This window comes from Triticum dicoccoides, chromosome 2B (genome assembly GCF_002162155.2).
Source record: "Triticum dicoccoides isolate Atlit2015 ecotype Zavitan chromosome 2B, WEW_v2.0, whole genome shotgun sequence".
NCBI classification, from domain to species: Eukaryota; Viridiplantae; Streptophyta; class Magnoliopsida; order Poales; family Poaceae; genus Triticum; species Triticum dicoccoides.
Genome location: NC_041383.1, coordinates 659526220 through 659542532, shown reverse-complemented (window position 1 = coordinate 659542532; position 16313 = coordinate 659526220).

The following is a 16313-nucleotide window of genomic DNA, read 5'->3' as shown; positions in this document are numbered from 1 at the left end:
CGACCCTCCATCACGCTGCTCGGCCTCGCCTATCCAGGCAGGTAATCCACACCCGACCCCCATCCTCCTCCTCCTTCCACATCCCACATGACCCGACCGCCGGCGCGATCGCGACACCTTCCACCCAAATCACCGACCCCTCCACCAAATAAGCGTCGCCCTAAGCCATGGTGCATGCAGTATAGCCAGGATCTCAAGGAGCATTTGGCAGCGGAAAAGCAAATCGCGGTCACATGCGCGGATGAGGTCGTGATGGCTGCCATTCGTGCCGACCCCCAGATCTTGGAGGAGCACTGAGGGAGTCATGGATTAGGGGGTGTCCGGATGGCCGGACCAAGACCTTTGGCCGGACTCTCGGACTATGAAGATACAAGATTGAAGACTCCGTCCCGTGTCCGGATGGGACTTTCCTTGGCGTGGAAGGCAAGCTTGGCGACACGATATGAAGATCTCCTCCCATTGTAACCGACTCTGTGTAACCCTAGCACTCTCCGGTGTCTATATAAACCGGAGAGTTTTAGTCCGTAGGACGAACAACAATCATACCATAGGCTAGCTTCTAGGGTTTAGCCACTCCGATCTCATGGTAGATCTACTCTTGTACTACCCATATCATCAATATTAATCAAGCAAGAGTAGGGTTTTACCTCCGTTGAGAGGGCCTGAACCTGGGTAAAAACATCATGTCCCTTGTCTCCTGTTACCATCCGCCTAGACGCACAGTTCGGGACCCCCTACCCGAGATCCGCCGGTTTTGACACCGACATTGGTGCTTTCATTGAGAGTTCCTCTGTGTCGTCGCCTTTAGGCCCGATGGCTTCTTCGCTTGACAATCGCGATATGGTCCGGGATGAGACTTTTCTCCCCAGACAGATCTTCGTATTCGGCGGCTTTGCACTGCGGGCCGACTCGCTCGGCCATCTGGAGCAGATCGAAAGCTACGCCCCTGGCCATCAGCTCAGGTTTGGAAGCTTAAACTACACGGCCGACATCCGCGGGGACTTGATCTTCGACGGATTCGAGCCACGACCGGGCGCGCCGCACTGTCACGATGGGCATGATTTAGCTCTGTCATCGGACAACACCTAGAGCGTCGCTCACGTGTCCGCTTCGACCATTAGCTCGGAGCCCACTATGCCAGTCGGGGACGGACGGTTGGACGCCGCCCCGGAAACTACAACCTCTACGGCGATAGAGCCGGATACCAGCCTAGTCCCTCGCAAGGCCCGTGACTCCAAGGTGCCGGACTCCGATCCGGACTCCATAAATTCCGCACCTCTTCCGATTAAGCCCGATTGGGCTCCGGTCATGGAGTTCACCGCCGCGGATGTCTTTCAGCACTCGCCTTTCGGCAATATCCCAAATTCATTAAAGTCTCTCTCTTTGATAGGAGAGCCCTGGCCGGACTACGGCCAACACGGTTGGGATACGGATGACAAAGAAATTCGCAGCCCACCCACCACCCACTTCGTAGCCACTTTCGACGATTTAACCGACATGCTCGACTTTGACTCCGAAGACATCGACGGCATGGACGCCGATGAAGGAGACGATCAAGAACCAGCACCTATAGGGAACTGGAAAGCCACCTTGTCATATGACATATACATGGTGGACATCCCTAAAGCGGGGGATGGCGAGGAGAAAACGGAGGATGACCCCTCCAAGAAGCAACCCAAGCGCCGACGTCAGCGGCGCCGCTCTTAGTCCCGCCAAAGCAAAAACGGCGATTCCGGCACCGGAGATAACAATACGCCGGACAGTGCCGAAGACAACCCGCTCCAGCAGGATTCAGCACAGGAGGACGAAGGAGCCAGCCCTCATGAGAGAGCGGCCGACAAAGAGGATGAGGACGACAATTGCATGCCTCCCTTCGAAGACGAGGCAAGCCTCGACGACGACGAATTCGTCGTGCCAGAGGATCCCGTCGAACAAGAGCATTTCAAACGCAGACTCGTAGCCACGGCAAGCAGCCTCAAGAAGAAACAGCAGCAGCTTAGAGCTGACCAAGACTTGCTAGCCGACAGATGGACCGAAGTCCTAGCGGCCGAAGAGTATAAACTAGAACGCCCATCCAAGAGCTACCCGAAGCGCAGGCTGCTACCCCAACTTGAGGAGGAAGCAACTAAACCTACATCACCAGCGTACGATGCGCCCGATCGGCCACCCCGTGGCCGCGATCGAGAGGCCTTCAGGCCCTCAACCCAAGTCGCACCCCGACACTGCTCAAAACATACCAGAGTACGGGGAGACGCAACAGACCTGCGAGACATCTTGGAGAATAAGGCAAGGCAAACAAGATCGATCTACGGATTGCATGGGCGCCCTGCTTCACGTGACGCTAGCCGTCACGCCGGACATAATAAGTATGGCCCGACCGAATACAACAGACCAAGCTCGTCCGAGCTGCGTCGTGATATAGCCCAGTACAGGGGCGCCGCACACCCACTATGCTTCACAGACGAAGTAATGGATCATCAAATCCCCGAGGGCTTCAAACCCGTAAACATCGAATCATACGATGGCACAACAGATCCTGCAGTATGGATCGAGGATTATCTCCTTCATATCCACATGGCCCGTGGTGATGATCTACACGCCATCAAATACCTCCCACTCAAGCTTAAAGGACCAGCTCGACATTGGCTTAACAGCCTGCCAGCAGAGTCAATTAGTTGTTGGGAGGACCTGGAATCCGCATTCCTTGACAACTTCCAGGGCACGTATGTGCGACCACCAGACGCCGATGACCTAAGCCACATAATCCAGCAGCCAGAGGAATCGGCCAGACAATTCTGGACACGGTTCCTAACCAAGAAAAACCAAATAGTCGATTGTCCGGACGCCGAGGACCTTGCAGCCTTCAGGCACAACATCCGAGACGAGTGGCTTGCCCGGCACCTAGGACAGGAAAAGCCGAAGTCTATGGCATCCCTCACGACACTCATGACCCACTTCTGCGCGGGAGAAGACAGCTGGCTAGCTCGTAGCAATAACATAACCAAGAGCCTTGGCAATTCAGATACCAAGGATAACAACGGCATGTCACGTTGCAACAAGCATAAGCGCCGCATTAATGGTGACAATACTGAAGATACGGCAGTCAATGCCGGATTCAGAGGGTCTAAACCGGGTCAGCGGAAGAAGCCATTCAAAAGAAACCCTCAGGGCCCATCCATCTTAGACCGGATACTCGATCGCTCGTGCCAGATACACGGCACCCCCGAACAGCCAGCCAATCACACCAACAGGGATTGTTGGGTGTTCAAGCAGGCAGGCAAGATAAGTGCCGAGACCAGAGACAAGGGGCTACATAGCGATGACGAGGAGGGGCCCCGGCCGCCGAACAACAAAGGACAGAAGGGATTTCCCCCGCAAGTTCGGACGATGAATATGATATACACAACCCACATCCCCAAAAGGGAGCGGAAGCGTGCTCTCAAGGACGTCAATGCGCTGGAGCCAGTCGCCCCAAAGTTCAACCCATGGTCCTCCTACCCGATCACCTTCGATCGACGGGACCATCCCACCAGTATCCGTCACGGCGGATTCGCCGCACTGGTCCTAGACCCAATTATCGATGGATTTCACCTTACCAGAGTCCTAATGGACGGCGGCAGTAGCCTGAACCTGCTTTACCAGGACACAGTGCGAAAAATGGGCATCGATCCTTCAAGGATTAAACCCACAAAGACAACCTTCAAAGGTATCATACCAGGGGTAGAGGCCAGCTGTACAGGCTCGGTCACACTCGAGGTGGTCTTCGGATCACCGGATAACTTTCGGAGCGAGGAGTTAATCTTCGACATAGTCCCATTCTGCAGCGGCTATCACGCCCTGCTCGGACGAACCGCATTTGCAAAATTCAATGTGGTGCCGCACTACGCATATCTCAAGCTCAAGATGCCAGGACCTCGCGGAGTCATCACGGTAAATGGAAACACCAAACGCTCTCTCCGAACGGAGGAGCACACGGCGGCCCTGGAGGCGGAAGTACAGAGTAGCCTCTCAAGGCAGTTCTCCAATCCAGGCGCCAAACGTCCGGACAACGTCAAGCGAGCCCGAAGTAACCTACAACAAATCCGGCTGGCATGTTCCGAGCAAGCATAGCAGTGCGGCCCCAACCCCAACCCCCGCCAAATGGCGATACTGGTACCACGCGTACATAACTACGCCTTAGAAATACCATGGGCATAAGGGGAGGGGCACAACAACGGCACGCCCAGAATGCGGCTCAACCGCACTAGGGGGCTCCCTATACCGCCGTTTTCCTTTTCACACACTTTCAGGACCCAACTATTCGGAAGGCCTGTCCGACAATACACTCGCCGAACCAACGACGCAACAGCCAGGGAGGAAGCAAGCCACGTCAAAAGTACAGGTGGTCTCTATAACGAGTTTAATACCTGTTTTACTTACAATCCCGCAGCTTGCCCCTGGAGGGGAATATGTCAAATACTCCCATCTCTTGCTTACCGCACTTCTTGTATCATTCTGCTTTCGCAGCAGCCCTTTTTTAATAAACAATATATAGCTCCTACCTATTATTGTACTTATCTATTTTTATATACAAATATGTTCAGTCAAGAAATTCTGCAACCGTACACTTTGGTACGGATAATACACCAGGGGCTTACAACACCCCATAACATGGTGTGAGAAGATCGAACACTCTAACGAGTGCAGCACCCCGAACTTATAGCACTATATGCATCGGCTCCGAATCATTTCTTTGGTCAATAGTTGGGTTTGCCCGGCTCCCATGTTTTGGTACCTTACGTTCCGCATTGTTGGCTAAGGTAGCGCTGGGAGAACTACTGCGATTGTGCCCCAGTTGAGCTGGGTTAACACCTCAGTAGAGAAAGCTAAAACTGACTGTCATGATAGTGCGAGAGACCGGTCGCTGTTTGTGAGGTTTCTTCGAGTCCTTAAAGACTTATGCCGCCTCGAGCGAGGAACCGGACTTATCTGGCCTAGGCGTGGATAGCGCCCCGAACTCGGTCTTCTGAATACTAGGGGCTTCGCTGAAATTTAAAATTATAGAATTCTATGGCTAAGTGAGAGTGATAAAGCATTATAAGTCCGACGGCCTGGTTCGTTGTGCTGAACGCCTCCCTAGATGGACCCAAGAATGGGAACAAGAGTGCTCAGGTTTATCCCAAACACCCCAGCACTCGTGGCATGGGAGTCGAAGCCGACGACTTGCATCTCTCATATTTGATAAACGGCCGCACAGAAGGTAATATTTTAAATTAACAAGCGTTGCTTAACGCATATGAACAAAGCTTCAGCGTACAGGATAACAAATGCGAGTTTACTCAAAAATTACATCTTTGGAGCACTCATCCGCTATGCGGCGGGCACCCTTCAGAACGCCATTATAATACATCTCGGGTGTACGATACTCCTTGCCCGGCGGTGGCACGTCCGTCAACAGCTTCTCCGCGTCTAGCTTGCCCCAGTGCACCTTAGCACGGGCAAGGGCCTGACGGGCACCTTCAATACAAACGGAGCGCTTGACGACCTCAATCCACGGACACGCGTCCACCAGCCGCCGCACCAGACCGAAGTAGCTCCCAGGCATGGCTTCTCCAGGCCACAGCCAAGCTATGAGGCCCTTCATGGCCTGTTCGGCCACCTTGTGGAGCTCGACCAGCTGCTTCAGCTGGTCGCTCAGGTGCACCGGATGTTCGGCCTCAGCATACTGAGACCAGAACACTTTTTCCGTCGAGCTCCCCTCTTTGGCTCGGTAGTATGCGGCGGCATCAGACACACTACGGGGCAGATCGGTGAACGCTCCTGGAGAGCTCCGGATTCGGGTAAGTAGCAGATAATTAACTTTTATATTTTTGCTTTGCATAAAGAATGCCTTACCCGCCGCTATCTTCTTCATCGCCTCGATCTCCTGAAGGGCCTTCTGGGCTTCGGCCTTAGCGGTCTTGGCACTCTCAAGAGCCAAGGCAAGCTCGGACTCTCGAGTCTCCGAGTTACGCTCCAAACTCTCGTGTTTTTCCACGAGAGCCTGGAGCTCTTGCCGCACCTCCACCACCCGCGCCTCCTGCTTCTCTCGCTCGGCGCGCTCCAAGGCCGCACTCTTTTCGGCCTTCGAGACTGCCTCTTTCAGGGTCGCCACCTCGGTCGTGGCTCCTGCAGCATTAATGTTGGTCCTATTATTATTATGCAACCAAGTATTTCTATATACATTTACAGGAGGTACTATGTACCCTCTTTATCCTCGAGCTGCTTCTTGGCACGGCCGAGCTCGCTATCGGATCGCTCGAGGCTTTCCTTCAAGGCATTGACCTCCGCAGTCAGTGCGGCAGAGGTCAGCAGTGCAGCCTGCATTCCCATATTGACATATTTCTATTAGACTCCTGCGTGTATCTTTTGAGATCCTCTGTTCGGCTTTTCTTTCCGAACACCGAACTGAGCATCAGGGGCTACTGTCTATGCGGTAACATTTTTTATATATGTTTTTGAACACATACCTCAAAGCCCGTTAACAGGCTTGTGCAGGCTTCTGTCAGCCCGCTCTTGGCAGACTGAACCTTCTGAATCACCGCACTCATAACAATGCGGTGTTCTTCGTCGATGGAGGCGCCATTAAGCGCCTCCAGCAAATTGTCCGGCGCCTTCGGGTGGATGGAAGTCGCCGGCGCCGCGGGCTTGCCCTTCTTATGAAGGCGCCGCCTGTCGGACTCTGGAACCATTGATGGTTCTGGAGCAGTGTCCGGCCCAGGGCCGGACTTAGATCCCTTCGGGGCTTTACCCCCTTTGCGCTTGGATTCCGGAAGGTCGCCTTGTGGCGCTTCCGGGACCACCTCCTCCTGGTTTTGTCCCCTACGGGACTCCACCTTAGCGTCGTCCGTAGGGAGAGGGGAGGAGGTCGTCGGAAGTGAAGCGCTATTCACATCCGACGAATTCAGAGATCCGCTCGACGAATCGCCAAGCTAAGCTCTGGACGGACTGTATGATTAGCTTCAGCGTTAAAAGCTATCAAATGATAAAGGAGTTCAATAAGTCATTCGGGTAGCCGGACACTTACGATTTTGCCAGGGGCTTGACCCTGGATGGCCAGTCCTTCCCGCCGTCTTCGGCGTCGGGGGCGTAGTCCGGTAGAAGGGTCTTCCCCTTCTTGGACCCTCCGGCTTCCCCAGTTGGGGCGGCCTTTCTCTTCTTTCCTCCCCCTGTTGGAGGGGGAGAGGCATCTTCTTCTTCCTCCTCCTCCTCGCCTTCGGAGGCGGAGGGTGCGTTGGGGCCGTCGGGCAAATCCGACGACACCGGGCGCCGGGAACTCTTTCGGGTCCCCGTGGCCTTCTCCTTGGCCTTCTTCTCCGGCACCACGTGAGGTGTCAGAACCAGTAGCTTCGCTAAGTGTGCGTCTACTGGGCCTTCGGGCAAAGGGGCCGGATAGTCGAACCGTCCGGATGTCCTCTTCCAGTCCTGTCAAAGGAACGGGAGTTTAGATCCCACATAAAAGTCACACTATGAAATTTGGGTATCTCGTAAGGGACTAAATGTAAGCTTACTTCGGAGGCTTGACGTTTGGCGCAGAATCCGCGATCCTCGGTGACGGGAGGGGAGACCTCGAAACTCTTGAAAAGCACCTTCCAGGCGTCCTCGTGCTTCGTTTCAAAGAGTCGGGATAGAGTCTGGTGTCGGGCCGGGTCGAACTCCCACAAATTGAAGTCCCATCGTTGACACGGGAGGATCTGGCGGAAGAGCATGACCTATACCACGTTGACAAGCTTGACCTTCTTGGTCACCAGGTCTCAAACGCAGGTTTGGAGTCCGGTCACCTCTTTCGGATTGCCCCACGACAGGCCCGTCTCTTTCCAAGATGTGAGCCGGGTGGGGATGCCGGATCAAAATTCGGGGGCCGCTGCCCATTTAGGGTCACGCGGCTCGGTGATATAAAACCACCCCGATTGCCACCCTTTCATGGTTTCCACGAAGGCACCCTTGAGCCAGGTGACGTTGGCTATCTTGCCCACCATGGCGCCTCCGCATTCCGCCTGTTGGCCTTGCACGACCTTCGGCTTGACGCTGAAGATCTTCAGCCATAGGCCAAAATGGGGCTGGAGACGGAAGAAGGCCTCGCACACGACGATAAACGTCGAGATATTGAGGATGAAGTTCGGGGCCAGATCGTGGAAGTCTAGGCCGTAGTAGAACATGAGCCCCCGGACGAATGGGTGAAGAGGAAAACCCAGTCCGCGGAGGAAATGGGGAAGAAAAACAACCCTCTCATGGGGCCTGGGGGTGGGGATGAGTTGCCCCGCATCTGGGAGCCAGTGCGCGATGTCGTTAGACAAGTATCCATCCTTCCTCAGGTTTTTGATTTGTCCCTCCGTGACGGAGGAGGCCATCCATCTACCTCCCGCTCCAGACATGGTTGGAGAAGGTTGAGGAGGGAAGTGCGGGCCTGGGCGCTGGAGCTCGAGCGCGCAGGGACGGATAAGCAGAGGAGGAAGAGGGCGTGAATGGAAAGGGTGGATTCTTATCCCCTTATATGGGCGGCCAAAACTACAAGCCCCCCACCGGCCTAATAAAACTCTCTTATCTCCCAAGCGTCGCGGTTAATGGCGCGGTTGGGTTACCCACACACGTATTGATGAGAATCCCGGAATAAGGGGACACGATCTCTGCTTTGACAAGACGTGCCAAGGAAACCGCCTCGCTAAACGCGTTGAGGTGGAACAAGAAAATGAATAAAGAGCCTGGCTGTGGCATGATGTCACGCCACGGAATACGTCAGCAGATCCGATTGATACAAATATTATTCTCTCTACGAAGGAATGTGGGACTTATTTTGCAGAGCCGGACACTACCCTGGTGTTCAAACATCTTCTATGAAATATTCGGAGGAGGAACCCGCCTTGCAATGCCGAAGACAACTTGCACGCCGGACTCGTCGTCATTGAAGCCTGGTTCAGGGGCTACTGAGGGAGTCCTGGATTAGGGGGTGTCCGGATGGCCAGACTAAGACCTTTGGCCGGACTCCCGGACTATGAAGATACAAGATTGAAGACTCCGTCCCGTGTCCGGATGGGACTTTCCTTGGCGTGGAAGGCAAGCTTGGCGACACGATATGAAGATCTCCTCCCATTGTAACCGACTCTGTGTAACCCTAGCCCTCTCCGGTGTCTATATAAACCGGAGAGTTTTAGTCCGTAGGACGAACAACAATCATACCATAGGCTAGCTTCTAGGGTTTAGCCACTCCGATCTCGTGGTAGATCTACTCTTGTACTACCCATATCATCAATATTAATCAAGCAGGAGTAGGGTTTTACCTCCGTCGAGAGGGCCCGAACCTGGGTAAAAACATCGTGTCCCTTGTCTCCTGTTACCATCCGCCTAGACGCACAGTTCGGGACCCCCTACCCGAGATCCGCCGGTTTCGACACCGACAAGCACCTTGCCATTTGCTAGCTACGCCAGTTAAGCATGCTAGGTTTACCCGTTGCGTGTGCCGCTCCTGCCTTTCATTGACAAATTTCTCTAGTGTATATGTTCTATATGTCGTGCAATGTGGTGCTCACTTATTAATTGTTTGGTTAATTAGTTGTCGTGTTCAGTTAACTTTTTGGTTCAATTCTACAAACGTGATGTTCGATTCTTCAGGGTGCAATTTTGCATTGTCTTCCATGTGAGAAATAAATCGATTTTTTCTTTACAAAATACATGAGAAACAAATCCAATTGCTATATTTCCAAGTTGTCAAGCATGCTTAGTTTTGGTTAACTGTTTTATCTTCTAGTATGTTATACATTGTGCAATGTGGTGCTCAGTTAACGTTTGGTTCATTTGTTGTGGTGTTTAGTTAACTATTTGGTTCCATTCTACAATGCGATGTTCAATTGTTGTGGGTGCATTCTGTTATTGTATACCATGTGAGAAATAAATTGAATTTGGCTATACTAAATACATGAGAAACAAATACAATTGCTATATTTCCAAGTTGTTAAGCATGCTTGGTTTGGTTAACTGTCTGATCTTCTATTAGGAGTATGTTATGTTGTGCAATGTGGTGCTCAGTTAATGTTTGGTTCATTTATTGTGGTGTTTAGTTAACTGCTTGGTTCAATTCTGCAATGCAATGTCCAATTATCATGGGTATAATTTTGTATTGTTGTGCTTGTGAGGAATAATCAAATTTGGCTACAGTTAATACATGGGAAACATATACAATTGCTATATTTCCTAGTTCTTAATGATGCTTGGTTTGGATAAATGGGTTTTCCATGTGGCTTGAATTAATCTGATGAATCTGCAATGTGCTTATTTTTCATCAACATATTTTACTGATAGCATGCGAACCCTTACTTAACCTGATGACTAACTACCTTATATGTGTTGCAGGGAAACAATATAATGGGAAGTACTGAGGTTTACAATCGAGGTTAGCACGTGCATGGTCCGTTGTCTAATAGCACATTATTGTGCAATTGCAGGAACCATTCTAATACTTAGGTTTTTAACAATTTGGTCTTGCACATGTAGGTCCTCCTGTCAGAGGTTTTGACCCACTGTTCGACCCTTTTTGCATATGGGGAAATGAGTTGTCCATGAATATCAATCAAGTCAAGAAACTCAGAAAGATTTTTAGGATAAAGAAATTGGCGACAAAAAACAACAAGATCTTTGTCTGCACAGTGAAGAAGACATCAGTTCAATACAGGATGGTACTAACTATCATACCTTGTCTTTTTTATTCCTTCGCCCCATTTCCAATATAGAGAAGATATTTATGCACATCCTTGTTTTCAGGCCTTTCCAAAATAGTTCATTGATGATTACCTCTCAAACCACATGTATGGACAGGAGGCGAGGAAGGTATTCATACAACACCCACGGTTCAATATTGAAGTGTTCCTCAAGAGGACGAAGGATGGACGGTCAATCATCCACAGGAACTGGCCTAAAGTTGCAAAGACCTTCAACATCAATGAAGGCTCAATATTCGCCTTCCGCTTCAGCAGTTTTCCCGATGATATGCGTCTGTCTATGTACCATCTATGATTCTAATTTCGAAAGGCCATGTGAAACTTGGTGCTGGTGCAGTTGTGTAATGGGGTAGCTGAGTGTTGAAGCTATCATGTTGTACTCTGATGTATTTCAATTATGAAATCCTGCTTCCTTAATATGGGAATGAAATATATTATGTGTTCAATATGAATGTCAATTAGATTAATAAATGGATTATTAATAATAGTGCAATTAGCCTGCTAATGGCGAATTAGCCTGCTAATTGGTTTTTGCTATTGCAAACGGTTATTGAAAAAATACCGTGGGCGATGACCTAAGGCAACGCACACAGTTTCTAGGAATAAACCGTGTTGGATCTATGAACAATCACACACGGCATTTTCTTCAAAACTATTTGCGTTAGGCCACCTTGTGCAAACGTTTACCGCATCAAAATTGTGTGGATAGCCTTTGGCACACAGTTTCTTCTACGAACCGTGTGTGATGCACTCAATAACGCAAAGAATAAATTTTTTAATATTGTGTGCGATGGGAACGCCATCACAAATGATTTAACAGGGAAAATTGTGTGTGATATACCTACGAACGGAAACGTTTTCCTTGTAGCGACTGTGTGGGATATATATACGAACGGAAACGTTTCGCGGGGACTGACTGTGTGGGATGTACTTACGACCGGAAATGATTTTGCCTATATAATTGTATTTTTTGAGCACTACTGTACGTATAACCCTATTTGATCGCTCGTCGGTCGCACACGACCTCATTTTGCCGAGCGTGTGTGCCAGGAGGGCATATCCCCGACGGTTTCTGGATCGTGTGGGAAGGACCCCCTAATCGCCCACACTCACTAGGCGACGGTTCCAAATGCCATTGTAGAAAGGGGTTTTAAACTGTTTGTACAGCACCGACGCGTACCAGTGATTTGTCTCCATATCTATTTTTTTATGCTCTGAAGGGCTAACAAGTTTGCTAGCACATGAACAGGATATTGGAGGCCTTGAGGGGGTCAGGGTCTATAGAAACGCCCCCTCTATTTCACATATATTATTTGTAGATGATTCGCTGGTTCTGATGAAGGCAGATTCACACAATGCGGGTACTCTAAAAAGGGTCCTTGATACGTATTGTAGGAGCTCAGGACAGCTTGTGAGTAATGCCAAATCAAATAGTTTCTCCAACCCAAATACGAGTGTCCATGTCAGAGAGACTGTTTGCAGAGACTTAAATATCATGACAGAAGCCCTATCTGACACTTATATGGGCCTCCCTACTATGGTGGGGGTGGACAGGAGTGACTGTTTTCAGCATTTGATTGATAGAGTCTGCCAAAGACTGAAGGCTTGGAAGGAGAAAACACTTCCGATGCAAGGTAAGGAGATCTTGGTCAAATCTGTAGCACAAGAAATACCTTCTTATGTCATGTCTATGTTTAAATTACCAAAAGGTATTTGCAAGTCTATCACCGATGAAATTTCTGGTTTTTGGTGGGGAGATACTGAGGAGAAAAGAAAGATGCATCGGTTTGCATGGTGGAGATTGTGTGTTCCAAAGAAGGAAGGTGGGCTTGGTTTTAGAGACTTGCACAGTTTTAATCTTCCAAAACAATGTTGGCGACTAATCCAGAACCCGGACTCTTTGTGTACACAAGTTCTAAAGGCAAAATACTATCCAGACGGAGATATCCTCAAAGCAGGTCCAAAGAAAGGTTCATCCTTCACGTGGCAAAGCATTGTAGTGGGAATCTAGACTTTCAATAGGGGTTGTATATGGCGAGTGGGAACGGGATAAAAATTGATATTTGGCAGGACCCATGGATTGCATCGAGTGTGACACAAAGGGTAATCACTGAGAGGGGGGCAACACTACTCACCAAAGTAGAAGATCTAAATGATCCATATACGGGACAGTGGGATGAAGACCTCATTCGTGATATTTTCTCACCTGTGGATGTACACAAAATATTACATATTCGGTTATCTGCTAACTTGACAGAGGACTTTGTAGGATGGAACTACACATGCTCTGGCACCTTCTCTGTGAGGTCGGCGTACCACAGGGAATTTGAACACCAGCATGGACCGCGCCTTATGAGAGCTGATGGACAAGGGAGGCAACATATAAATGCGGTCTGGAAAGATATGTGGAGCCTTAAAATACTGGGAAAAATCAAGCATTTTGCTTGGAAAGTATTGCACGGAGTTCTCCCTTGTTTAGGAGTCCTAGATAACTGGCATATCCCATGTTCTCCACAATGTCCAGTGTGCTCGGTTGGTGATGAGGATATACAACATTGTCTGTTTAAATGTCGAAGAGCAACCAAAGTCTAGGACAGTTTGGGGCTGCTGCAAGACATACAAAGATTTGTCATCGAAGATAGATCGGGATCTATAACCATGGAGATCATCTCGAAATTACGAGGCACTGATGGAGAGATACCAAAGGCAGAACTTGATGTTATTGCTGCATGGTATATATGGTGGCAGAGAGGACAGTCGGTGAAAGGGGTACAGGTTCAGAACCCAGAGAAAACTGCACTCTCGATCAAGGTGTTAGCAACAAACTACATTAGATCGTTTAAGCCGAATGGACCTGCTAGGAAGATTGATGATTTATGGAAAAAACCAGTGCATGGGATGGTAAAGATAAATGTTGACGCTGCTTTCCAGTCTGAGACACTCTCTGGCGCTTGTGGAGCGGTAGCTTGAGATGAACGGGGGGATTTTATAGCTGCTGCATGCTGGTTCTTACCCAACGTCACCGATGTGGACTCGACGGAGATCATTGCAATCAGGAACGGAATGTTCTTGGCGAGTCAGATTGGCTACTCTAGAGTTATGTTTGAATCAGATTCTTCTTTTGCTGTAGAGGCCATTAATCAGCTGGAGGGCTACTTAGGTCCTGAAGTAGCAACCATCACAGAGTGTAAGAACTTGATGCTAGACTATGAGAAGATTTCCTTCAATCATTGCTTTAGGGAAGCAAACATGGTGGCTGATGAAATAGCAAAGTACTCCTTTAGCAATAGATCATAGCAAAGTACTCCTTTAGCAATAGATCTTCTGTAGTCTAGGAGGATGAAACTCCTGACTTTATTTCTCATCTTCTTGTAAACGACATGTCAATTGTATGAGGAATAAAGTCTCTTTGCTGTCAAAAAAACAGGCTGGCACGAGACCATCCGTGCATCCTAGTGGTCAAATTAGTGATGTCATACTAAACAACGAGGATAGCTAACCCTACAAAAACATGGATAGCCTAGGCGTGTTTGATTACCTGCAACCTCCTAGTGATGTCATACTGAACAACGAGGATAGCTAACCCTACAAAAACATGGATAGCCGGGCGTGTTTGATTACCTGCAACCCCCCCCCCCAACAGGCGCACTAGATACACGAAAACTCAATTTGATTGTATAGGACGTGATGGCCCACACGCGCACGAAGCTTAAAGCATGCCAAAGCCTAGGGCGCTAGAAATGTTTGAATCGGTTATATCTGGTGATCTAGGCTAAATCGAGCGCAAAAAGGGGAACGATGTACTCACCGGTGCAGGGGAAATCGGCATGGAGATGGCAGGAGACCAAATCTGCCAGCGCACGATGGCCTGGAATCGGCATGGGTGGGTCGTCGGCTCCAATGATGATAAGGAACATAAGACCACACTCCACATTTAGGTCCTTAGGTAGAGCGTAGGGTCGATTTCCCCATTACTTATCAGAGTATCGATTTCACTAGGATGAAAGGATGAATCTGGTAGTTCAGACAACATCACTCATAGTTGTGATTCATGCATGGGTCATGTTGGTCCACAAGAGAGTGGTTCATCACAATTCAAAACTATGGTCCATTGTTAGCCCGAGATAGGGAGAGGATGTCGAAACTAAACTGCATCTGTAGCAACAATGATTTAGAGGCTGTGAACATGCTTCGAATGCAAAAAGCACCTTTTTGCAAAGGTTGTGGACACATTTAGGAACGACAGGTTGCTACAAGATAACATCAACACCTCCATTGAAGAGCAAGTAGCAATGTTCCTTCATGTTGTGGGTCATAACAAGAGGTTCAGAGTGATTCACAACACATTCAGGATATCCAGTGAGTCAGTTTTCCTGTATTTCAAGCAAGTCTTGTATGTGATTGGGGAACTCATAGGAGAGATGATCAAATCACCAACTTGGCAAACTCCTTCGAAGATCCGCACGAGCTGTAGATGGTATCCATATTTCAAGACGAACAGTACTCTTGGTTCATGCCATGACATGCTTGTATTGAGCGAGCCATAACAGTTTTTTCATGCCTTGACAGGATTGTATTGGCGCAGTTGGTGGTGCTAGAGTGCCGAGATCACATGTTGCAGCATACATGGGTAGAAAGAACTATACAAGCCAGAATGTGCTTGCTGACGTTGATTTGAATCTAAAGGTTCACATATGTGTTAGCTGGCTGGGAAGGATCAACCCATGATGCTAACATTCTTGTTGACAGCATGACTCAATATGATGGGATCAATATCCCCGATGGTAAGTTCTACGTGAGAGATGCTAGATATGCATGTTGACCTAGTGTTCTCCCACCCTTTAGGAAAACCGGGTAACCATCTCAACGAGTTCTCTTCTAGGAACTATCCTAGAATTGTTGCCGAATTTTTCAATCTCATACACTCTAACCTTAGAGTTACAGTTGAGAGGGCATTTGATGCTTTCAATAATAGATTTAAGATCCTAGATCAGAAGATATTCCACCCTTTCCCCATCCAAGTTAAGCTTTTTATTGCATGCTGCATCCTCTGTAACTCGGTCGTAGAATGGGGTTGTGATGATTTTGTGTCGAGGGAGGATGATGTGATTGTTGATGATGTTGACGACTGGCCGTGGTGTGGAGGCACATGACAATAAAATCCAACTAGTTTATATGACACTAGTTCTTCCTCTAAATTTGGGGTTTCTTTGCCCAAAGAAAAATAACAATTATCCTAGTATTTTTGTTCAGCTTATCCTAAGATTGTTAATGTCGGGAGTTTAACTTGTGTTTCCATTGGGGTTAACAATATATTACATATAATACAGTATGATTATCAATAGTTCTAACTATTGTCATTTAAAATATATGTGTTCCTACTTACCGCCGGTTCTCCTTTTTCAGAAGAAAAAAACGACACACTTTGGTCTGCTAGGATAACCAAAAAAAATCCTGCTGTACTTTGTAGTAATTGAACATTGTAACCCCATACTGCCAACATAGATGACTTCTTTCCGGTCCACAAACCATAAGAGTGATCGTGATAGATGACACATTATATGAACAAACGGCAACATGTAT